This window comes from Balaenoptera acutorostrata, chromosome 12, assembly GCF_949987535.1.
Source record: "Balaenoptera acutorostrata chromosome 12, mBalAcu1.1, whole genome shotgun sequence".
In the NCBI taxonomy this organism is placed as follows: Eukaryota; Metazoa; Chordata; class Mammalia; order Artiodactyla; family Balaenopteridae; genus Balaenoptera; species Balaenoptera acutorostrata.
In genome coordinates this window covers 51,157,136-51,182,620 of record NC_080075.1, presented here as the reverse complement: position 1 = coordinate 51,182,620, position 25,485 = coordinate 51,157,136, and positions in this window count along the sequence as shown.

Sequence of the window (25,485 nt, the reverse complement as noted above, 5' to 3'; positions counted from 1 at the left end):
CATGACTCTGTGCTTCTCCCTCCAGGCTGACTTCATTTAAATTGTTCCAGAGAAGCAGGTGCTGACTCTACTTCCCTGTTCTGCTCAACATTCAATAGCTGAAATACTCGATTTGATAGGAAAATATTAAATTTCTACTTCTTGCTATGGTCTAGCTTTAATAAATTAGGTTTTGGTAGTAGTTGTTCAACCATTTTTTCACTGTTTTTCCCATGATGCTTTTGTTTTTGTTTTTCAGCTCTCTGATTGCTATTTGCTAACTGAATTGAAGAAGTTAGTAAAATGAAACCAGTTTTACTTTAGCAAAACTAAATACCAGTTTTAATTTCTGTACAAGTTTAAAGAAATGATTATTCAAAAAGAATTATAATTATAAAGTTAAAGTAAATAAGTATTACTTTCCCCTCCTGATTTTACTGTAAATCTTTGAGTCAATTTAAGAGTTACTTTTTCACTTAGAAAGATGCAAGTCTTTGCTAAGGTACTTTTAGGGGTCAAGACTTGTGAAATGCAATGAAGCATGCACTTGTAAATAGTTCAAAAAAGATACTATAAAACTTTGATAAATCAAGTGGCACACCAATAATGCACTGGGATATTATAATAAATACGGTAAAGTCCACTTTCCTCCTAACTGGCTTAACTGGAAATAGAAAATGGACATTGAAATTATGGAGCCTTGTTATTTACTAACTTTGAGACTGTGGAAAGTTACTCAAACTATTAGTATTCTTGTCTATAAAATGGAGAAAATAATACCTTGTAGGTTGGCTATGAGTATTAATTGTAATATATGAAGCCCTTAAACAGTGCTTACCATATACTAGGCTTCAATACGTGGTGGCTATTTTTATTACAGGCATCTTAATGTAGTATTCGTTAAGTGTGTATTACTAGGTCCCCTGCATTATAATTACCAAGTGTTCTTTAAAAAAAATTTTTCCTGAGTTACAACCAAAGACCCAAAATTAGAATGTTAGGAAGTTAGACCTAGGACTTTGAATTTTTAAGAAATATCACTGAAAAATTATTTTTATTTATCCTATTAACTGAGCATTGCTCTATGGAATGAAACAACTCAGTTTTAATAAGATGAATAGAGTGTATGTGATCACAAAGTGATTGTGGCATCTGAACTTTCTACTTATTCTTATGAGATTATGCCTACCATTTTTATAGCCTCACAATGTTCCGGTTAACATGATCATCTGTATGCTCAGGAATCCATAGTGTAGACTAACCTTTTCTGTGCTGATAAATTGTACCACAGGCACTTAGTAAATCATATTCTAATGAACTATTTTAAAAAATTGTTATAAGATGTTTGTAATATATTAACCTATATGACGCTAGAGTTAACTTCAAAAGAAAGAAAAAAGCTTTGCTGGTGCTTTGGATTGAAATTTAACTGTTTTCAAGATGTACCTTTGACCTATATACTCTGTACAACTGACCCAAGTACTATAATTAAAGTATTAACTCCTCAGTGTAATGTCTGCTAAATACTTTAGACTGCTCTTTTCTGGGGCCCAGGAGGCATCATTTTAACAGAGGTGTCATTTGGAACAGCTAATATCTATCTATCTTGTGGCAGTAGAAGTCTTTGTCACCTCATTGGGTGGGAGAAACTCAGTTGTGAGAATTGAACAGAATTATCCAACATTTTTACAGACTCTTTCATAAGGAAATCTAGAAAGCAAATATACATTAGCACATCTACCCTGACCCTGGGAAAAAACAGTTAACATAAATGAAATTGTAAGCATTGATTAATCATTCCTTTTGGAATCATTCCTTTTGGTTTTAATAGCCAAGAAGATGTCTGCCATCACCCAATTTAATATGGGGCTCCTCCCATGCTGGTTCTACTATTATTATTATTACTTTTCATATCTGTGATTATTTGCATCAGCTAACTTCAGCTTCCACTGACTGAGACCTCAGAGGCAACTGCATCTGAAGGTGTTCAGCTGAATGTACAATTAGCCTGTTTCAGAAAACTGCAGTGTACAGATTATATGTTAATACAAAGAAATCTGGATGTTTCCATCCTAATGCCCACCAGACCTTAAAGGTCAGCAGGGAGTTCAGGAAGTTTCTAACACCATTCCTTTCTCTCCAATTAACTTTGGTTTTAAAGTATCCAAGGGGATCTAGAGTATTAATTTTAAAGTGCTCTAAATGAAATGGGGTTTTATGAGGCCAAAACAAAGATCAAATTCATTTCAACCTATTTCCAGCCAAGCAGGATGATACAAGAGGTTAAGTGGCCCAGGTTTTGGTCATACCAGGATACTACCACTGGTTTTTGAACAGAAATGTTTTGATCTGAAAGTGATCTCTGAGATTACCTCAATTAAAGTGACCTTTTGCTAAACATTTATATGTAACACTCCTCATTTCTCAGATAAGTAAAAGTTGAAATCCAGAGAGAATGAATTATTTGCCTAAAATTCTATAATTAGAACCCCACAGTCCAGATTCTTATCTAGTACTCCTTCTAAACCATGCATTTACCTTAGTAAGACTTATCTAAGAGATGGAAGTTGTACCTTTGCAAGTTGCCTCCACACTACAGAATATCAGAGAAAACTCCCTGAATTTTTCTCCCATTTTCTCCAGGCGTTGCACAAATTTATTATTGGATTTCAATGATCTATTAGAAAACACTATGAGTGAGATTCCCTGGTACCTCCTCAAGGCTGAAAAAGACCTGTAATTTTCCTGGAACTTTTCTGGACCCAACACTCACTCTTGTTGTTGTGAGATTTAGGAGTTAATAGGTGTATGTTTTATACTATCATCTTGTCGAAAGAGGCATAATAAATTTAATTAATTAATTAATTACAAATAATATGTTTAATACAATTAAAACAAAAGATTTAACCTGGTTAAACCATAGGTTCCAAATGAGACTTCAAAAACAATTTTGTTGTGGAATAAAAATGTATGACACAGTTTGAGGGCTGTTTGTTTGCCTCAACATATTTTGCACAATAAGCCTGAGAATTCTTATTATATTTCCTTCCTAGGATAACACACTGTAATCAGAAAATACATTTTAAAATGCAAGTCAAAAATATATGGACATCATTAATTTGCATACACATATGAATTAGCACAATATTAGCTAAGAGAAAAATCTTGGGTAAAGTGCCCTCAGGGGTTGAAGTTCAGAAAAGATGTGACAGAAAAAAAAAAAAAAAAAAGGAAAGAAAAAAGAAAAAGAGTCTGGAACAGTGTAAATGTTAAAGGAAATCTCTGTGCCCCTTATTAGGGGCTCCTAACCATTTTGAAGATCATGAGCGAGAGAAGGAAGGCAAAGAGGTTTGTCAAGCAAAGGGGAAGGTACTTCTTTACTTTCACAGCTTTCTTTAGAGTCAACCATAAATGGCACTCGTGGAACTAGGATCAGGATTCTATAATAAAATAGTTCGGGGAACTAAAATGGCAAGCATATGTCTTGTCATGATATTCAATCAAATCAAGTCATTAATGGCATTTATACTTGTTTATCCGAAAAGAAGAAGAAAGTCTGCATTCCATATTCCCATGAAGGTCTGTTTTTCTCTTCTGTTTCCAGAGTTGATGATATTAGGTGGCCAATGTCTTCATATTACTAAAAGTCATTAAGTCGTCCCACAGGTTTTCAACACATTTTCACTTTTCACTAAAATGTCCATAAGTATAAATTCTAAAGCAGATTTTCCCACTCTGTTCAACCCTCCTTACCCTATGTCTTTGATCTCACAATAAGAGCCATGTGCCTTATCTTGGCAGACAAGGTCCTACAGGATAGATAGATCCATGCCTACTTTTCTGACCTCAGCTCCTCACCAATCTGCCAACTTGCTCATGTTAATTAAGCTAATCTAGCCTTGTTTTTTTCTCAGTCACACTAAGAACCTTCTTGCCTTGCGGCCTCTTCATTCGTATTCTCTTCCTTTTGACCTTGAGAGGCAAAAGAGTATAGTGGGTATGAGCATGGGTTCTGAGAATGGAAGGTTCTGGTTCATATCCTGGCTCTGCTACCCACTTTTTGCCCCAACTTTGCAGGTGATTTTATATGGGCTTCTATGTGTTAAACACTTGGAACAGTAAAGAGCATATATGAAGGGTCTCATAAATGATAGCTATCACTCTTGTTATGGTTATTATTATTGCTCACTTTTACATAAAGTCTAATTCCTTCTTGCCATTTATGTCTCAGCTTAAATGTCACCTCTTAAAACAGACCTTCCCTTACTACCAAAGTAGCCCTGTTATTTTCCACATATCAAGATATTTTAATTTCTTCATAGCACTTATGAAATTAACTGATGTTTCCTATTGATTTATGTACATAGTTCCACCCCAAACCTCAGTGAAAACTTTGTGACAGCAAAGATCTTATCCATTTTGTCCACTGCTGACTCTGTAGGACCTAGTATATACTTGGTATATTAAGTGCTCAATAAATATTTGTCAGGTAACAGCTGCTCAAAGCTGTCTGCATGGAACTGGTTGCTTTATGAATGTAAGAGTGGGGCTCAGAGGAAATGAACTTGTGTCACATCAACTCTCTTCATAAGAGCCCAGTACAACCTCTGTCCAGCTAAGCTTGTACACAGTCTCTGATGATTATTGTTGGTATTTAATCTTCGGTTGTTCGTTCATGTCAAGATAATATATATTCCAATCTGGCCATAAACAATCATGTCATATGAGGAAAAGACACACATCTTACGTAAATTAGGATACATGGCATTGTCTGATTTTGCCTTCATACAAAGATCATCATTTTGTCATGAAAATATATCAGATTGGTTCAACATAATGTTTCGTGCACAAGGACATTTTTGTTTAATGTCCAACTCCCTGAGTTACTAGATTAGGTTGGAAACTCAGGGGCTTGGTGTATGATTTCATTCCTCCAATATCCTTCCTTTTTTAAAAGAATTGTGGGCCTACACAATTGCTTTGATATCTGGGGAATATCTCTTTATTCTTTTTTTTCTCTTTATTCTTTTTGTATCTACCCTCCGCCAATCAGAGTATTTAGCTTATCTTATTAATGTCTTTCCTAACTGAAAACATAGAGCTGTTTAGTCCTAAGAAATGTGAATTCTGTAATACTTTTGTGGCACATCTGCGGAAGAATTCCGTTTCCTGGGGTGAGTGTGAAGAAGGAGTCAAACTACAAAAAATAAGTAGCAAAGCTGGAAAAAAGCCTTCCCAGAAATTCTGATCCCAAAATGTATGCTTGTGTCATGATATTCTTAGAATTCCGCTTTGGTGAAAAGCAACAGTTTCATCATAAATGTTTGCATGCTTTCAGATTGGAAGTTAATTTTTTTTTTTTTTTATTATACTCCCGTTTCTCTGCAGAAGAGCTACCAGCCCATGTGATATTTTGAATTTTCTAAAAGCTCAAATTTTAAAGATTATCAGGTATAATTATTTTTGCATACGTGATTAAAAAGCAGGCCTATAGATGAGTAATTGCAGTCGCCATCAGTGAACTGAGAGACTCTTTGCTCAAGGGGAAAAGAACATTGCCTTCTCCATAAACCCTTCCACTAAACTAAATGTCTTTTTTTCTCTATGCATTGGACCTTGGATATATGTTTTTTCACAATTAAGCTCAAACTGCTTATATAATTTTGTTTTTTGTGTTTTTTGTTTTTGTTTTTTTTGATGTGGACCATTTTTAAAGTCTTTATTGAATTTGTTACAATATCGCTTCTGTTTTATGTCTTGGTTTTTGGCTGCAAGGCATGTGAGGGATTGAACCTGTGCCCCCTGCGTTGGAAGGCAAAGTCTTAACCACTGGACTGCCAGGGAATTCCCTATATAATTTTGAATTCTGCTTTATTCCTAAGGAATGTGTTAATAATATAACTCTTTGAATAAACTCAGTTTTGTACATTTACATTTAGTCATGCAGCCAAAGGCACTAATTAGGGACCCACTCGCTGGGGCAGTTTCCTATAGGAATACACACACACACACACACACACACACACACACACACACACGCAAGTGCATTTGGAAAAGAAATTCAAGACATGGGAATTTATACCGGTCAGGAATTTACAATATTATATAATATTAAACAATGTTACAAACATTGGTTAGTTAAGGAGGGAAATGCTACTTGTTGAATTTAAGACACTTGTTAAATACTGTATCAAATTAGAAAAGGATATTTGGTACTCTTACTAGTAAAATCTCTGCTCTTTTTAAAAAGCATATTATGTTATAGGTCTTGCCATTCTTTGGATACAAACTAGCTCACTTTAATAAGGAGATGTGAATTTCAGTACCTCAGTAGCACTTTTCAATGACTAGCTTCAGGTTCTCAGCCTCCTTTTCAGATTCCCTTCTCTCTTAATAGCTTTGGGAGCCCACGAGCAGTATCTTATCTGTAATGATTAAGGTGTCCACTTCTGTGTACTTTTGGCCACTACTCAAATTTTCTGTAGCTCCAAAACTGTATGGCTTATTTTTTATTCTACCCTAATGGGTATAGATCCCCTTCTGTGTCCCTCACTTTTAGATGAGCTGTGGGATGAATTCAAGTGCCCTAATAACATGCAATTAGTGACCCAGAAGGTGGCGGAGACAGGGAGGAGAGAAAATATTTGAATAAATAATGGCCCAAACTTCCCCAATGTGATGAAAAAAATAAACCCACACATCTAAGGTGCTCAATGAACCCTGAAATGTTTGGAGAAAATTACATTAACATACATCATAATCAAATTTCTCAAAAAGAGTGACAGAAAATCTTAAAAGCAGCTGAGAAAAAAAGACATGTAAAGAGGAACAAAGATAAGCATAACACCAAATTTCTTTTTGGAAAAAATGAAATTGAGAAGACAGTAGAACAACAATTTTAAACTTGAAAGAAAAAAGACTGTCAATCTAGAATACATATCCAGCAAAATATCTTTTAAAAAGGAGGTAAAATTCAGATATTTTCAAGATTGAAAACTGAAAAAAATTCATCACCAGCAGACTTGCACTACGCAAAATGTTAAAAGAAGTTCTTTAGGCAGGAGGAGCACGATACCACACAGAAAAATGAATCTACACAAAAATGTGAAGAACACTGAAAAATGGTAAATATATAGCCTTTTTCTTAGTACTTAATGTGTTCCAAAGATATGTGTGATTGTTTAAGCACAGTACTAAGAATGTAGTATGTGGTTTATAACGTATGTAGAAGTAAAATGTATGACAACAATAGCACAAAGTCCTAAAGGGGAGAAATGAAAGTATAGTGTTTCAAGGTTCTTATAATATATGTGTAGTGGTATAATAATACTTGAAGGTAGACAGTTATAAGTTAAAGATCTATGCTATAAACCCTAAAGCAACCACAGCAAAATGAATCACATAGATATAGCAATAAGTCAACAAGGGAGATAAAAATTAGGATATGTTGGTAAAAGTTTATAAAACTTTCAGCTACAAGATTAATAAAGCCTAAAAAAAATTAATTAGGCCTGAAAAATCCAATATAAAACATGGTGGCTATAGTTGATAATACTGTATTGTATAATTGAAATTTTCTGAGAGTAGACCTTAAATGTCCCCCTCTCCTCCCCAAAAAAGCTAAATATGCTGTGAGGTGATGGATGTGTTAATTAAATAGACAGTGGAGATCCTTTTACAAGATGTATGTATATCAAATCACCATGATGTACACTTTAAATATCTTACAATTTTGTATGTCAACTATACCTCAATAAATCTGAAATAAATAATAAAAAATGTGCAATTGAGCTAAATAAGGCAGAAAGATGAAAAAGAGAACAAAAACAGAACGATTAGAAACAAAATAGGTGGTATATTTAAATCTAACCATATTAATAATCATATTAGATATAAATGGTCTAAACACCCCATGTAAAAGGCAGAAATTATCAGGCAGGATTAAATAGCAACATCCAACTATATGCTACCTATAATAAACACATTTTAAATATAAACACAAAAATCAGTTAAAAGCAAAAAAATAAAATGGAAGTACAACACTAATGAAAAGAAAGTTGGAGTGTTTATATTAATTTAAGACAAATTAAATTTCAGAGCAAGGATGATTACCAGAAACAAAAAGATCATATCATAATGATTAAGGGGGGATTTATCAGAAGAACTTAAAATCCTGAATGTTTATGCACACAACTATTAGAGTTTCAAAATACATGAAGCGAAACTGATATAACTGCAAGGAGAAATAGATAAATCCACTCTTATGGTTGGAGATTTCAGCACCCCTCTCTTGATAACAGAACAAGTAGGCAGCAAATATGCAAGGAAAAAAGTAGATGTCAACTAACTTGACCTAATTGATATGTATAGATCCTGCCACCTAACAGTAGTAGAATATACATTCATTTCTGAGAACATTTACCAAGGTAGGCCATATTCTATAAAATATGAAAAGACCATAAAACAAGTGCTACTTAAATTGAAATAACGCAAGAATTCAAGTCATACAAAGTATGTTTTCTGAGCACAATGGAATTATATTATAAATCAATAATAGAAAGATTTCTGGAAAAAATTCAAATATATGAATATTAAATAGCACATTTTTAGAAAAAACATGGTTTAAAGAAGAAATCAAAATGGAAATTAGGACATATTCATGTGGATATTCAAAAGACCTAATTATCTGAAAGAACTTTGGAAATGAGGACAAATTTTGAGGACAAACATTACCTGATTTAAGGACTTCATATACCATACGGGCTAGCCATTCCACTCTTAGATACAAAGACTTATAAAGAAATGTCCATAGACCCAAACTGGAATCAACCTCAACATACTAATGTATATATATATCAACAAGTAAATATATAAATATATTTTGATATATCTGTACTATAAAATGCTATTCAACCATTAAAAAGGAACAAATTATGGATAGATGTATGAATCTCAAATTAATTACTGTGAGCAAAACAGGTCAGATCCTTCCTCTACCTTGTTAAAAAAAGAGACGAAGTATATACTCAGTAGTTCTATTTATATAACATTCCAACAAATGCAAACTAATGTACTGTGATGGAAAGAAGATGAGTGATCGCCTGTTGCCACCGTAGGATGGGGTTATGATATGAGAGGGAGGAATAACAAAAGTGCACAAAGAAACTTTTGAGTTTGATATATGTGTTCATTATTTTGATTTTGATTATGGTTTCATCGATACATACATATGTCAAAACTTACCAACTTTTATACTTTAAATATGGTGAGTTTACTGTATGTCAGTCATACCTCAATAAAGCTGTTAAAAGCAAAAGTAACAGTCACCAACCTATACCCAGCATTGTTACTGTCTTGTGCCCTGTTATGACTGAGACTTATTTTGGGATGGAATATTTTCTTGTGATGTATGTACACCTTAGGATACCTGAGTCATTTCTTGATATTTGTTTTCCCTCATTCAGACTCCTATCCTCTTCTACCAGGCACGCCCATATAAGTCTGAATCCTAAGAATGATTTTGGTTCAACATTTGCTATTATCCCATTCCCCATCTCCCCCAGGACGTGAGTTTTCCCTTTAAATCTGTATCTGCAATTACTTGCTGTTATTGCCTGATTCATCATCTACATTTCAGCTCTGGCCAAATACAATGCCAATTTAATGCCTTATTGTTAAGGTACCAGACCATTTCTATGCATTCATATAGCTTTTAAAATTTTCTGCTATGACAGTGATATATATACAACAGTGATAATATATCTATTATTATTATTTTATAAATTATATAGTATATATTGTACATAATATTAATAATATAATAATGTGAATATAATATACATATTAAAACATGTAATCATCCATTCCAATGGGGTCATACAGTTTTATTTCAAAATCTGTAAATTAGTATCTATATGGGTTCAATGATGCATCATACCTAAAGTGCATAAAGCCGTGAAGATAAATTTTAATCTATAAACAGAACCCGATAAAAGAATATGGAGCTAATGCACTGAAACTGAGTATTACTGGGCTTCAGTTTCACCATTTGATAAACATGTACCCACAGACATTTTACTTCATGGATCTATTCATGTATTCATTCATACATGCTTTTATTCATTCATTCTCTCAACAGGTTCTTATTAAACACTTTCCCTAGGCCAGGTATGATGTTAGACCATAGAGATAAACAAAAATGAATACAATTCCTATCCACATTATCTTAGAATAAAGTAAGAGATGCAGACATTAACCAGATAATCTAAAATTTTATCTGGGACAGTGCTAATAAAGAGATGCATTCCTTGCTGTGAAAGTCTAAAACAGAGATACTTCTCTTACAGTCGTCAGGGAAGGATTTCCTGAGTAAGTGGAGCTTGAGCTGAGATATTGAAGATGAGATTCAGTTAACCAGGCCAAGAGGGAATGCAAGAGATTTTTAGGCAGAGGAAGTACTTAGATGGGGCCCCACATATGGTCAATGGAATATAAGTAGAGTATCGTATACCCCTTCCAGGCCTAACCCTTCTATACTTTTTATTTGACCAGCTAGAAACAAAGAAGTCAACCAGGAATTCTGTGGCCTTACGGGATGGATAAACATCTAGATCAAAGGAGCCCAGATTCTTGTATAACTTCATAGAGCAAATCCCACCTCCTGCCCTCTAAACACCTTGGTCTTTGACAAGAGTGGTATAAATCTGTGTTTTATCAAGCACTGTGTTTTGCAGTTATTTGCTATAGGAGCCAGCATTAAATGCCCTAATTCATGGGGATTGATTTGTTTATCTCAAAAGTCTTTTCCAGGTGGAAAATTCTGTGATCTAAATTTACCATTTGAATATAAAGATGATTGTGTTCTCTATTGCTTTGTATGTTTTATTGAATCTCTCAAACAAAATTGTAAATACTTCTTTTTATCTATTTTATTTATTCCGTTTAATAAACAAGTGGGTAAATAATAGGTAGTTATCAATCAATTGATCTTTCTTTGGTATAGAGTATTCTTTCTTCACTGCACTATACTGCTTTTCACTTAAAATTTTCAGTGTTTACTGGGAAAAAAAAATTTATATCTGACACTTCTGTGCTTAGAGGCTTGGAGTGAATATTTTCCTTCCTTTTCTGAGGTTTATAATGACCAAATCTGCAATTAAGATTACTTCCATAAAATACTGAATGATTAATGATTTTAATAATATTAAACTGCTTTTAGTAGATTGCTAATGACATTAGGATCAGGATATAAACCAAAGCAGCTGGCTGTAGTCACTGATGTTGAAAATATGTGGGTTTCAGTTGCTCCTCTTCCAAATCAAGTATAAAATTTTCTCAACCAAATGTACTTATGAAAAACATAAATAAATATAGCTATAAATTCAAATTTTAATTACTGTGTTTGAGACTATATCACAAATTTTGAGGTGTGTGATCCATTTGTGTTAATTATATAATGTGCATATTTGGCTACCTATATTTTTAAAATGCACATCTTTCTTTCAGGAAACCCAAAGGATTTTATGAACTAATAAAAGAACTACTCTTATCAATTAACTGATTTTTGGTAACGCTGTCATTTTCATTGAAAAACAGAACAAGCACAGTTTTTGAAAGATTATTACTCCAACCACTTAGCAATACTTTGGTTTGGCTCACAAAATCCATGCTAACAACTGGCTTGTCCCCTCTATCGTAAAAAAATTTAAGGTAAAACCCATCACTGCTGCCACAAAAAAATTATTTTCCATGCTTCCCTTCTAGATAAAGATGTCCATTGAGACACAGATCTGACTAATAAGCTATATAACTCGGCATTGTTGGGTGTCCTTCAAGAGGGACTAACTCAGTTGGCATATGCCTTCTAACTTTATGACCTTTCCCCCTTTCCTGATTTGAATACAGACATGATACCTGGAGATAGAATAGCCATCTCACGAGTGGGAGGTGATAATCATATGCTAAATGGTGGAGCAGAAGCTGCCTGGTTACTGATGGCATCATAAAGCCACCATACCTGTTCCTAACTATTCTTCAAACTTTTTATTATGTTGAAAATAAAATACTTCATTCATTTAAATCACAACTTAATATAATTCTTGACTGATTAGCCAGTTTTTCAGACAAACTCGTTTGAAATTCTTTAAACAGGATACTTAATGGTTAAAATCATGCCCTCGCAAATCTCATATATATATAAATATATTAAATCTTGTTAATATTTTAACAAGGTAGTTGGATGTACAGCTATATGCATAGTTCTTAGGTTAGAAATTTTAGTTGTCAATGGAGTGAAAACAAGACCAATAGAACTCAAGCAAAAGCATCCTATGTTTATAATCACATTATCACATTTCAGAGATTTTTTTTCCTTTGAAATAGAAGACAAGTACAGAAAAGAAAGTTGTATACTGAATCGTCTTTCAAAGAAAGCAAAAGAAATAGTAATAGGATATTGGGAAGCCTTGTCAGAAAGTATATAGATTTTTATGACAAGATTTTCTTGGCAAAAGGAGCCATCAAAAGGCATAGTGGTTTTGTGCAATTCCTCTGCCCCGGCCTGAGTCTTTATAAATTCAAACAAAATCAACATTTATTCGGAATCATTGATATCTGTGTAAGGCATTGTGTTACATACTGCAGGGGAAATAAAGATAACTGAGTCTCAATCTATGCTGTCACACTGCTTATAATCTAAACTGAAAACGCAAGATAAAACAAAATAATGCCATTTCGTGAGATATTTGAGCATAGATTTCATATACAATCATTTAAATTCCTACACATAACCTAATATTTGGTAGATTGTTGATAAGTATGTATGTGTGCATTTAGTAGATTGCTGATAAGTATGTGTATGTTAAATAACAAAGGTGGAAACAAATTGCTCTGGGACAGCACAGTAGGGAACAATTAATTTTGCCTGGAGAATCAGAGATCATGAATATTTGGATATTTGCACTGAGTTTGGATGAGAATGACAGTGATAATCAGAGACCTTTTTGCGAGAGTGGTGAAGAACTGGGTGAAGGGCATTTTAGAGATGAGCAAAATGATAAAGGTGTTAAAAAATGAATGGTATATTCTTAAAATGCCAAATAGTCTTTTGGAGCTAGGAATCAAGATGTATGGGGAGATGAGCATTTATTGATAGGCTGAAGCAAGTTCATATAGGATTATGACTCTCCTGCAAGGAGTTTAGGTATTATACTCTAGGCAGTGGGAAAACACTCAAATTTTTTAAACTAGAAAAGTGGACTGCTCCTGCTTGGGTTTAGTAATATAATCTTGGGCTACGTGAACACTGGTTGGAGACACTGAAACACAAATGCAGGAAGACCTATCATCTAGGAGACAATTGAAATGGTCTAGGCAAGAGCCATTGAGGATTTGATTGAAGATTCCATAGCCAAAGTAATGAACAAAAGGTGAACATGTTAAACAATAAGACTGCAGATCCTAAAGTCTGGCAAACAGTTGAATAGGTGGTTAAGAGTGGAAGGGTGAATTTGAAGATGGGACTTAGCCTGAGTTACTGAAAAGATGAGGAGATGAGACTTAATTAACCCAAGAATACAAAAGAAGATAAAAATGTGGAAGGGAAAATACTGATTTCAGTTTTATCCACGTGGTGTCTGAGGTGCCAGGAGTGTATGTTTATATAAGTGCTTAGTTAAGAGGCTTGCTCTTCATTGTTTATTTTCAGGAATTCTAAATAAGATGATACTATTCATGATGACTATATTTTTAGAAGGTGCCATTTCTAATAATAACTATAATGAGCACAGTGTAGTCACGATAATAACTTTGCATAATAATTTTAAAACATATTTTATACTCATGTTTGCATTTAATGTTCACAATAACTGTAGGATCATTGGGGCAAGAATTATCCCAGGTTTTTAGGTGAGTCAACAAAGAGTGAGAGAACTGAAATTACTTACTAAGGACAGACAGCTAAATATATGGTGAAGATGCATGGAACACAAGTCTTTTGAATGCTTGTCCGGGGATGTTTTCACTTTACTATTGGTCTTATGAACAAAGAGACAAGCTGAAAATTCACAAACTCCTTTTCGTAATAGTAATAGCATATCATAGAATATACAAATTAATATTTGGGGAAAGTCGTTATTTTATTTTATTTTATAAATTTATTTATTTTATTTATTTATTTTTGGCTGCATTGGGTCTTCGTTGCTGCGCACAGGCTTTCTCTAGCTGTGGCGAGCAGGGGCTACTCTTCATTGCGGTGCTCAGGCTTCTCATTGCGGTGGCTTCACTTGCTGCGGAGCATGGGCTCTAGGCGCGCGGGCTTCAGGGGTTGTGGCATGCGGGTTCAGTAGCTGTGGCCCGCGGGCTTTAGAACGCAGACTCAGTAGCTGTGGCGCATGGGCTTAGTTGCTCCGCGGCATGTGGCATCTTCCCGGACCAGGGCTTGAACCCGTGTCCCCTGCATTGGCAGGCGGATTCTTAACCACTGCGCCACCAGGGAAGCCCAAAGTCGTTATTTTAGATATGTGTGTGTGAGAATGTATATATTATACATAGTATGTGTATATATATATGTATGCATATGCATGTAAAGTATGTTTATATACATATATGTATATGTTTTTAATTTACTTCAACCAAAATAATACATTTTAACAGATTGAGTGCAGAAGCAGAAATGAGAATTTATTTTTCTATTAAGACAGATATTAAGCTACTCTTTCCACTAGATTTTTTTGTTTTGAAAATATACTTATTTTATAAAATATGTAATTACTAATGTTATTTTAAATGAATTTATAAATAAATATTTGAATTTTTTTTTTCATTTTCAATCACAGTAAATGTTTCTAGATATTTACCTGAGAGTAAAAGCTCATTGAAGTCCTCAATAATTTTTAAGAGTGTAAAGGGATCATGAGACCAAAATATATAAGAACTGTTATCATAAAATTTCAGGTTATTTATATGTAGCTGTTGCTTTAAACCCTCATGGTCCCTCTGCAAGGGTTGAGAAAGTATAGCCTGAGCTCACAGGCTTTACATGTAAGTCACGCTTATTCAAATGCCAGCACCACAACTGATTAGCTATGGAATCTAAGCAAGCTACTTAACTCCTCAGTGCCTCAGTTTTATCAACAGTACAAGGGTAATGAAGTATGTAGCTGAGCTACTCCCAATGAATCCAAGAGTTACGACGTGGTGTTCCTAGGGCAGGGTGGTAGGAATAGTCCACCCCAGCTGCACACAATAAAGGGATGCACTGTCCATAGAGAAAAATAAATTTTTAAAAAAGTTACTAAAAATCAATTTGGTCTTATTATCACCATGCACCTGCAATTCTAAACAATGTCAGTGATGAAATACTCATTCTCCAAAATGTCTTTTGTTAGACTAAGTTCTAAACAATTGCCTGCACCCTGGGTGGATGACTTCAGCTGCTCCACCAATACAGACAACTGCGTAGCTCTTAGATTTGCTGAAGGGCCCTCCTAGCTCTAGAGCGCCTATGACATCAGTGGCTAGAGCCTCTGTTTCAAGTGCATCCCAGTTCAACCTCTCCCTCCGCTCAATTCTATTTCTCTCACTGCTAGCAGCCGTTGTTCCTGAGAGCACAACCCAACACATCTCGTGTATGCAAAACTGTCTTAGAATCTGTTTCCCAGGGAATTTGATGTAAGACAAGTAACTAATCCATTATCACACAGCTAGTGAGTTTCAACACCAGAATTCAAACACCGGCGAGTCTGACTGCAGTGCACCCATAACTGCTTAATTACTACCTCATTATAAAAACACAATTCCTCTGTATCCCCAATTATTACAAACAAAACGATGACCAGCATTTCAGTGAGGCAGGCAATACTAGATTTTACCTTTGCCCTGATGTTCAGTCAAGAGCTTTAATCACTAATGATTAGAGGGACAATTGTAACCTATACTTGGAGTCACTGACCAGAAGCCACTTTGAGTGGCAACCTTCCTAACCTGCAAAATCTCTGAAATGACTACAAAGAAAGAAAGAGACTGGAATCTTGCTCAGGGAGTAAATATTGATGTTTCACCATCAGCAGAGCACCTTTCCTTGATGTCCCTTTTTCAGCTGTATCCTGAGCACCAGTTGCCAGATCCATAGTTATTTCCCTGAATAGACAAAAGCGTTTGTGCTCTTACAGACCCTGATTGTCTACCAAACCATCAGCTAGGCCTTCGAGGAGTATCATGCAGAATACCTGCTTTATTTTTCTTGGCTAAAAGTAATACATTTTCTAATATTTAAGTAGCAAAGAGTTGGGATGTTACTTTTACTTTGCACAAAACCATAAAGAAGGAAAGTTAATACAGATAACCACTCCCTAACAGAGCTCTCATTTTATTTTCTTTACAGCATTTGTCACTACCTGCTATTTTTTCAAATTAATTAGCTAACTTGTTTATTTCTTTTCTTGCTCCATTAATGTAAAATGTATGAGAGTAAGGACCTATTCCATCATCTTTAAGCTGCTAGAGCAGTGCATGATACACAGTTAGTGCTCAATAAATGCTTGTTCAATGAATGCATATCTGGAAAGAAAGGGAGATACCATGAATTTTGAGAATCTGGTTAAAGTTTGGAGAAATTTCTGTATTCTTGTTTATTTTGTACTTTGCAAAATTTTAAATTTTTCTTACTCTCTACCAGACACTATGCTGGGCACTGGATTTGAGGTGGCAAATTAAATTGATAATACCTGTCCTGAGAGACTCAACAGAACACAAACCAGGATATTCTGTAAACATTTGTGCTGGATTATTAAAATTTTGGTGGAAATTTCAGTGGCTAATATATCAGTACTTTTAGGTAACATTTGATTATGTGACAAATAAAAATCAACATGTAATGGGTGAATGCAATGTGTTAGCCACTGTGTTAAGATTTCTAAAATGTATTATTAAATTTTAATCCTGGAATGTACTCTGTGTCAAAAAGTATTATTATCCCCATATTTCTAAGGGAATTCCTCACATAGTAAGTCTCTGAGACAGAATTGGAATCCTGGAACCCAGGCCTAACTCTAAAACCCATTAAATTTCTAGCCACCTTCAACCCAGAGAAGGAATTTTAACCTACAAGAAGAGATAAATTGAGTAATTCAGTTTTTGAGAAAGTCATTCAGATAAATACGTTGGTAACCACTTTATCATATTCCAATAGGGAAAACATCCTATTAATTTTTATACCACAATTTTTATGAAACTCTTATTAGTGACAAGTACTATAAAATAATTACTGCTCTCAGATGGCTTGGGTATTTCTTCAGGTCCTAAGTTTTACTGAACAGATATTACTTTAATAGAGTATGAAATAAACAGATATTCCACAAGGGAAGGTATACAAATGGGCCATAAGCAGTGAAAAGGTACTCAACATCATTCGTCATTGGGGAAATGCAAACTAAAGCCACAATGAGATATCATTGCACACACACCAGAATAGTGAAATTAAAAAGAGAAAGAGCCTCAGGGATTTTTCTAGGCTGGGGACTATGTCCTATATCTTGACAGGTATCTTTGTTAAACCAGAGTATGCACTTGTCAAAACTCATCAGATGATATACTTAGAATTTGTACATTTCAGTATCAGTAATTTTACATGGAAAAAGTAAGCAAATATTGAATTCTAGTTATTGATATATATATTGAACAGTTAGTGGTGAAGTGCATGCAACTTACTTTGAATAGTATCAAGGAATAATAAAATGGACTGATGGATGATAGAGGGATAGATGGATGGATAGACATGTGTTCACTGCACAATTTTTTCAACTTTTCTATATGTTTGAATATTTTCATAATGAAATGTTAGAAAATAATATAAGGATTTTCTTAGGTCCTCTAATATCAAAATTCTTGCATAAATTCTGTATCATAGAGCCCTCCTGACTCTCCCAAGGAGAATTAATCCCATTTCTTCTGTACAACTAAGAGGCATAGGGAATTAGATAGGAAACAGGATTATTTGGATCCTTCTCTCATTATATACTTATTGCTTAAATATTTTACCTAAATTATGAATCAATGTTTTTTCATTTTGAATTATTTATAAGTTGGTCATTGTTGTGGCTTCTTGAGGGCAGGACTTATTTGCATTCATTTTTATATCTCTTTCTAACATTTAGTTCACTGTTCTGAACACAACTGATACCCAAATTATTTGTTAAATAGAATTGAATTTTGGTTATCACCATCCGCATTTCCTTGCCTATATTTCACTCTTCTCCTTTCTTCACAAATTTGTTCTTCTATTCAGTCTTCCTAATCATCTATGACCCTTTCTGAAAACGTAGGGAAATGGAACAGGAGGTTTTGATTAAAATAATAATTTTAATTACTATTAAAGGGTGAAGGGGGATAAAAAGTACAAACTTCCAGCTATAAAATAAATAAATCATTTGGATAAAATGTGCAGCACAGTGACTATAGTTGGTAATGCTGTACGGGATATTTGAATTTGCTAAGAGAGTAAATCTTAAAAGTTTTCATAACAAGAAGAAAATTTTTGTAACTATGTATTGTGATTGATGTTAACTAGACTTATTGTGGTGTGGTGGTCGTTTCACAATTTATACAAATATCAAATCATTATGCTGTACACCTGAAACTAATATGTATAATGTTACATGTCAATTATATCTAGATAACAAAAATAAAAGGGAAGAGAAAAATTAACAATATAGTCAATTGATTTTTACTGCATGAGTAGTAACCTAGGTCAATAAAAAAGCTACATAAACTGAGGGTCTGTGGAAGGTGCACAGCTAAGAAGATTTGTATTGATAAGGAAAATAGGATTGAAATACATTTAAAGAGGCCAGATTAAAAAATAGTAATTTTGATTTTATTGCCAGACCATTTTGGCTTGCATACACTATTGTTTCATGTGAGAAATAATGGATACCTATATCTACTGTGTTAATGCCTTTTCATAAGTTCTTACTTAAACGTGGAAGTACTTTACTGACTACCTTACAAAATATCTGCCTGTTTTTAAAGATTATTTGGAATAGCGCCTCTTCAAAGCACTCATTTTCATATGATCCTGAGGACCTCATTGCAGAGGCAATAATTGAAGCATCCTCTGCTTTGTCGATGAGTACACTTGAAGTCGTTGGTGAGATGACCTTTAACTTCAACAGTGGTCGGTTTAGGAAATAATTTAGAAATAATATGATTTGAATATTTAGGTTACTACAATTATAATAACAATAGGAAGGAACTTTTAACAATCTACGAATACAAATCTAAGTAAAAGTAAGAAAATGCAGGTGAGAGAGAGTAGAACTTAATTCTGTGTAATATTAAAGTCAAAAGGTATGTTGAATATCCATATATTCTTCCCATGAGTATCATGTCTAGAATGCAAAACAGTATGGAACATGGACTCTGCCCTCGAGGGGCATATTTCAGTGCCTCAGGAGGAAATAGTCACTCCCATGGAAGGAAAAAAAAAAAGAGTCATGTTCCTAGGGACAGGAAATTTCTGTTTGACCTGCCTACAACTTTCATAGAAAATACCAACTTTTCATAAACTAAAGGCTTAAGGATGTTTTCAGAAGCTATTTTCAAAGTAGATGAAAAGAAAATTCCTGTTTCCTCACACCTCTGTCTCTGAAGGGTGATCTATGGAAAAGCCATATCCACCCAAGAGAACAGCCCTGACGTGGACTGAGAAGCTGAGACCCACCACCCCTGAAAGGTGGCACTATGAATCAGAAAGAATTCATGATAGGAGAAAGGCAAGGAGAGGGAGTAAAATGGTGGGACAAACACATTTCCAGCAGGAATATTGTTAAAATGGCTTTATTTTCTTAAACATATAGTCACTCCTCACTACCAAATAATAGTGACAGCTCGGGGCTTCCCTGGTGGCGCAGTGGTTGAGAATCTGCCTGCCAATGCAGGGGACACGGGTTCGAGCCCTGGTCTGGGAAGATCCCACATGCCGCGGAGCGACTAGGCCCGTGAGCCACAACTACTGAGCCTGCGCTCTAGAGCCTGTGCGTCTGGAGCCTGTGCTCCGCAACAAGAGAGGCCGCGATAGTGAGAGGCCCGCGCACCGCGATGAAGAGTGGCCCCCGCTTGCCGCAACTAGAGAAAGCCCTCGCACAGAAACGAGGACCCAACACAAACAAAAATAAATAAATAAACAAATGTGGGGTTTTAAAAAAAAAAATAGTGAGAGCTCATTACATAAATATAAGATCTCAATAAGGCTAACAGCATATTATTTTTCTACCTTTGCAAATTCTAAATCTACAAGATTGTTTTTATGAAGTGCTATATTAATTAAAATATTCTCATAGACCTCTATATAAAATTATTTCTTTGAGTCAACATAAGTTTAGATTAATAAAACTAATTTATTATTTCATAGATTTTAAATATTATAATTGTATACATAAACAGACTCCAATATATTGACTTCTTTTCTTATTTAATATTAGAAAAGCAGTACAACAAAGTGAATAAGAATGTCACCTCTGCAGCTGGACACCTTGGCTTCAAATTCTGACTGAGCACATAACAGCTGTATTAATTTGGGTGAGTTAATTTACCTATCTCTGAATTAAGTTTTCCTTATCTACAGTGGAATGTGAATAATGCTGGTTATCTCACAGGTTTGGTGTGAGGATTTAAAAAGTGTATTATAATAATTATAATATATAATATATAGTATATTATAATACTATATCCTAAGATATACATATATATCTTAGAACATTGGCACATAGCAAATACTTAATATCATTATTTAATACTGTATTGTGATTAGGACACGTATTCAACTAGGAAAATATATATATATATTTTACCATTTCATGAAAACACAACATAATTCTGTTCAATAAATAAGGGTTATTCTAATACCTCTTGTCTTTGTTTTCAGTAATTTGAAATAACACCGTAGACTAGTTTTCAGGCTAATGATTTTAAATATCAGCTATATGCTAATGACAGCTAAATTTAAATCTCAAGGTTGGCATGACACAAAACAGATACATACACTGATGGAATAAAATCGGGAGCCCAGAAATAAACCCACATGTATATGGTCAACTAATATTTGACAAGGGAGTCAAGAATACTCAGTGGGAAAAAATAGCCTCTTTAATAAGTGGTGCTGGGCCGCGATGAAGAGCGGTCCCCGCACCGCGATGAAGAGTGGCCCCCACTTGCCGTAACCAGAGAAAGCCCTCGCACGAACCGAAGACCCAACACAGCCAAAAAATAAATAAATAAATAAAATAAAGTAGCTATAAAAAAATTAAAAAAAATAAAATAAAATAAAATAAAAAAAAAGTGGTGCTGGGAAAACTACATATTCCATGTAAAGAATGAATGTGGCCCCCTATCTTGAAGAAAAATTATCTTGAACTGTATTAAAGACGTAAATGTTAAGACCTGCTACTGCAATACTCCAGAAAGAAAACAAAGAAAAAGCTCCTTGAAATTGTTCTCGGTATTTTTTTGGATTTGACACCAAAAGCACAATTAACAAAAGCAGAAATCAACAAGTGGGACTACATCAAACTAAAAAGCTTCTGTACAGCAAAAGAAACAATCGGCAGAATGAAAAAACACCTGTGGAATGGAAGAAAATGTTTGCGAACCATCAATCTGATAAGGGGTTAATATCCAAAATATATAAGGAACTCATACAACTCTATAGCAAAAAAACAATCTGACATTAAAAAATGGGCAGAGGACTTGGACAGACATTTTTTCCAAAAAGGAAATACAAATGGCCAACAAGTACATGAAATGGTCAGTATCACTGATTATCAGAGAAATACATATCAAAACCCCAGTGAGATATCACCTCACACCTGTTAGAATGGCTGTCATCAAAAAGACAAGAGATAAATGCTGGCATGGATGTGAAGAAAAGAGAATTGTGGTGCACTGTTGGTGGAGATGCAAATAAGTATAGCCTCTATCAAAAACAGTATGAGGGTTCCTCAAAAAGTTAAAAATAGAACTACCATATGATCCAGCAACCCCAGTTCTAGGTATATATTCAAAGGAAATGAAATCACTCTCTCAGAGAGGTATCTGCACTCTCAAGTTAACTGCAACATTCACAATAGCCAAGACCTGGAAACAACTTAAATGGCCGTTGGATATAGATAAAGAGAACGTGATATATATACATCTCCATTAAAAATAGGAAACCATGCCATTTGCAACAACATGGATGGACCTGGGGGGCATTATGCTAAATGAAATAAGTCAGAGAAAGACACACATTGTATGATGTCACTTATATGTGGAGTACAAGAACACTGAACTCAGAAACAGAGGGTAGAATGGTGTTTGCAGGGGCTAAGGGGTAGAGGAAATGGGGGAGATATTGGTCAGAGTGTACAAACTTGCAGTTATAAGATGAATACGTTCTGGGGATCTAAGGTATAGCATGATGACTGTAGTTAACAATACTGTACTGTATAGTTGAAAATTGCTATGAGAGTAGAGCTTTAATATTCTCTCCATAAAAATAACAAAATGGTAATTATGTGAGGTGCAGTTTGTGTTAACTAACCTTATTGTGGTAAATATCGGGTTGGCCAAAAAGTTTGTTCCATTAGTGAATACCTTGTTCAAAAATGTTCTTGGTGAAAATGAAAGACCTTTTACTTTTACTTAAAACCGAACGAACATTTTGGCCAACCCAATATTTTTAATATATATGTGTATCAAATCATCACATTGTACACCTTAAACTTATACACTGTTATATGTCAATAATATCTCAATACAGCCAGAAAAAAATAAAAATAAAAGGGTACATTAGTGAAAAAATCACCAGTGCCAAACTTTTCCACAAAGTTCAAAAGTAAATATCTACCTGCCTATTTGATGTGTACACTTGAATAGGCATCTCAAAATTAGCATGTCTGAAAAAGAACTCCTGATTCTCTGTGACTCACAACCTGTTTTTCTTTCAGTAGTCCTGTCTCCTCAATTGGCACCATCATCCATCCAGTTGGTCAGGTCCAATATAGGCTCATCATTGATTCTTTCCTTTTACATCTCAAATCCAGTCAATCCATCAGTATAATCCTGTTTGCTCCACATTCAAAATATCCTATATTCCAAATTCATGCATCTCACTCTTCTCTGCTACCAATCTGGTATAAGCCACTAGCACTTCACACCTAGGCCACCCAGACCACAGTCACTGCACCTCCTTATTTCCACATATATCCTCCTTCAGTCTCCTCTCCAACAGCAGTTTGAACATGTCTAAAAATATCAGATAGTGTGACATCACTGCTCAAAACTCTCCAATAGTTTCCCATTTCACTCAAAATAAAACGTATCCTATGAAAACCTGACTAATATAAACCGAGGGCCCCTCTCCTACTTCACTTCTTCAATCTCTCTCTCCTATTCACTGGGTTCCAGCCACACCGTGAGGTTCTTGGAACATGTTCAGTATGCTCCCAGATCATTCATAGTCTGCATTTGTTCTTCCCTTTGCCTGAAACACTTCTTTTCCTACCAAATGAACACCGGACTCAATCTTTTCCTTCAAGACTCAGTTCAAATGTCAATCCCTAAGAAAATTCTTCCTAACTACAAAACAATACCCTGCTCATTTTCAATCCCCTTAACTTATTTTAGCTGTCTTCATAACACTTATTATTAATGACATATTTAATATTTATTTGCTTGTTTAATATTCATCTCACCCAGTAGAATATAAATTAAACTCTAAGAGGGCAGGGACATCTGTTTTATTTACTGCAATGGCCCCATGCCTAGTTAAGTCCCTAACTCATGGTAGATGGAAAACAAATATTTACTGAATGGATGAATAAATGATTGGTCAATTCAAGTGTCTTAAGATCATCACAACATTGAAATGTGGTTTGTTGAAGTGGTGGTAGTGATTATGTTTAATAATAATAAAAAAATCCCTGAAAACGTATGGCTCATAATCTCCACTAGTCAGGATTTGTTTTCCTGTAGTTCTAAAATTATCTAACCATGAAGCATTAAACTGATCTGTGAAAACAAATTCTTAAGATGAATTGATTCATTCACTATACTCCATACATTTTCCCTAGAAAGGTTAAATAAAAATTAATTAGTGAAAGCAATTTTAACAGAGGGAAGCAGGAACCATAAAGGGCTGCTTTTTAGTTTATATATTACTGAAGTAAGCCTATAGCTTTAGGTATTAATAAATTCCTTGGGATAATTAGTAAATTAATTCTTTAATGTTCATAATATTTACAAATCTTTTAATTTTCTAATTGTTTTGTGATCATTAGTAATTTTTTAGTGGGGCCATTAGCTGTCAATATAAGCATTCTTTTGAGGTGAATTGAGAAAATGTTTAAAATGCCTTTCTATATAGGGTATATAAAGCCACAGGATATCAACGCAGGCTTTGTAACTTGATTTATAAGCTTCGATGACCTATCCCTTGGAAAGCAATATTGTGAAAGGGTGGTAAGAACAAAACACACACACATAAGCCTATACCTTGATTTTATGCACAGTTGTCATAGTACATAAGAGCACAGAGAGGGAGTGAGATAACGCAGTAAGACAGGTGGGAGATTAGAGAAGTGCCATCACTCACTTATGATTTTATTCCTTTTCCTCAAGAGGCAGAGAGAAAAATATCATCTCTTTATCTTAATTTCAATAAAGCAAACTCTGAATGATGTCACCATGGATGAAAATGATTTCATGGAAATCATTATGTGTTGAAGAATATCCCAAGGGAACAGAAAGATAGGCAGATTGTTTTATTGAATCACAGAAGCAATATAAATATTCTACACAAGCATATTCCCATGTGAGATATAGAATCTAATTTGGGATTTGCAACTCTTTCATCAAAGCATCAGGTTTGTGATCTTGGGAAGTCATTTACCTTGAAGGTGGGACAAATCACAGCCCTAGGTTTTTAGACAACTAGAAATGGACTTTGCTTATCTCCATTTTCTCATTTACACTTAAATCTTATTGAGTGAATGTCCAAGAAGTTTAAAATATTGTGATATGACCTTATAAAACTTATTTGACAAGGGACTGACTAATAAAATAATCTTTAATAGAGCTGTAATTTCTTATGGCATTTTATTGGCAATTACTGGAATCTAATAAATGTTTTACAGCTCAACCAATTCTTTGGGGAAATTTATGCAACACATGAGAAAAAATATGTACTGAAAAGAAAAAAAAAGTGCAGAAACAAGACAATCTCAAATTAGAGCATATATGTATTCTATAGAAACGGTTTTGTTTGTTTTTATTTAAAAGGTGTTACCTTTAAAGGGATCTCAAACAGTTAGAATAAGCTGAATTGATTAACTCTTTCAAAGAGTTTCTAAATATCTACAGGTAGTTTAAAAAAGGAAAAGAGAAAAGTCTCGTCTCATACCAAGAAATGTTTTAAAGTGGTCTATCATTATTAATTAACTTAAAATTCACTGTCAAAACATTAGTCACATGTTT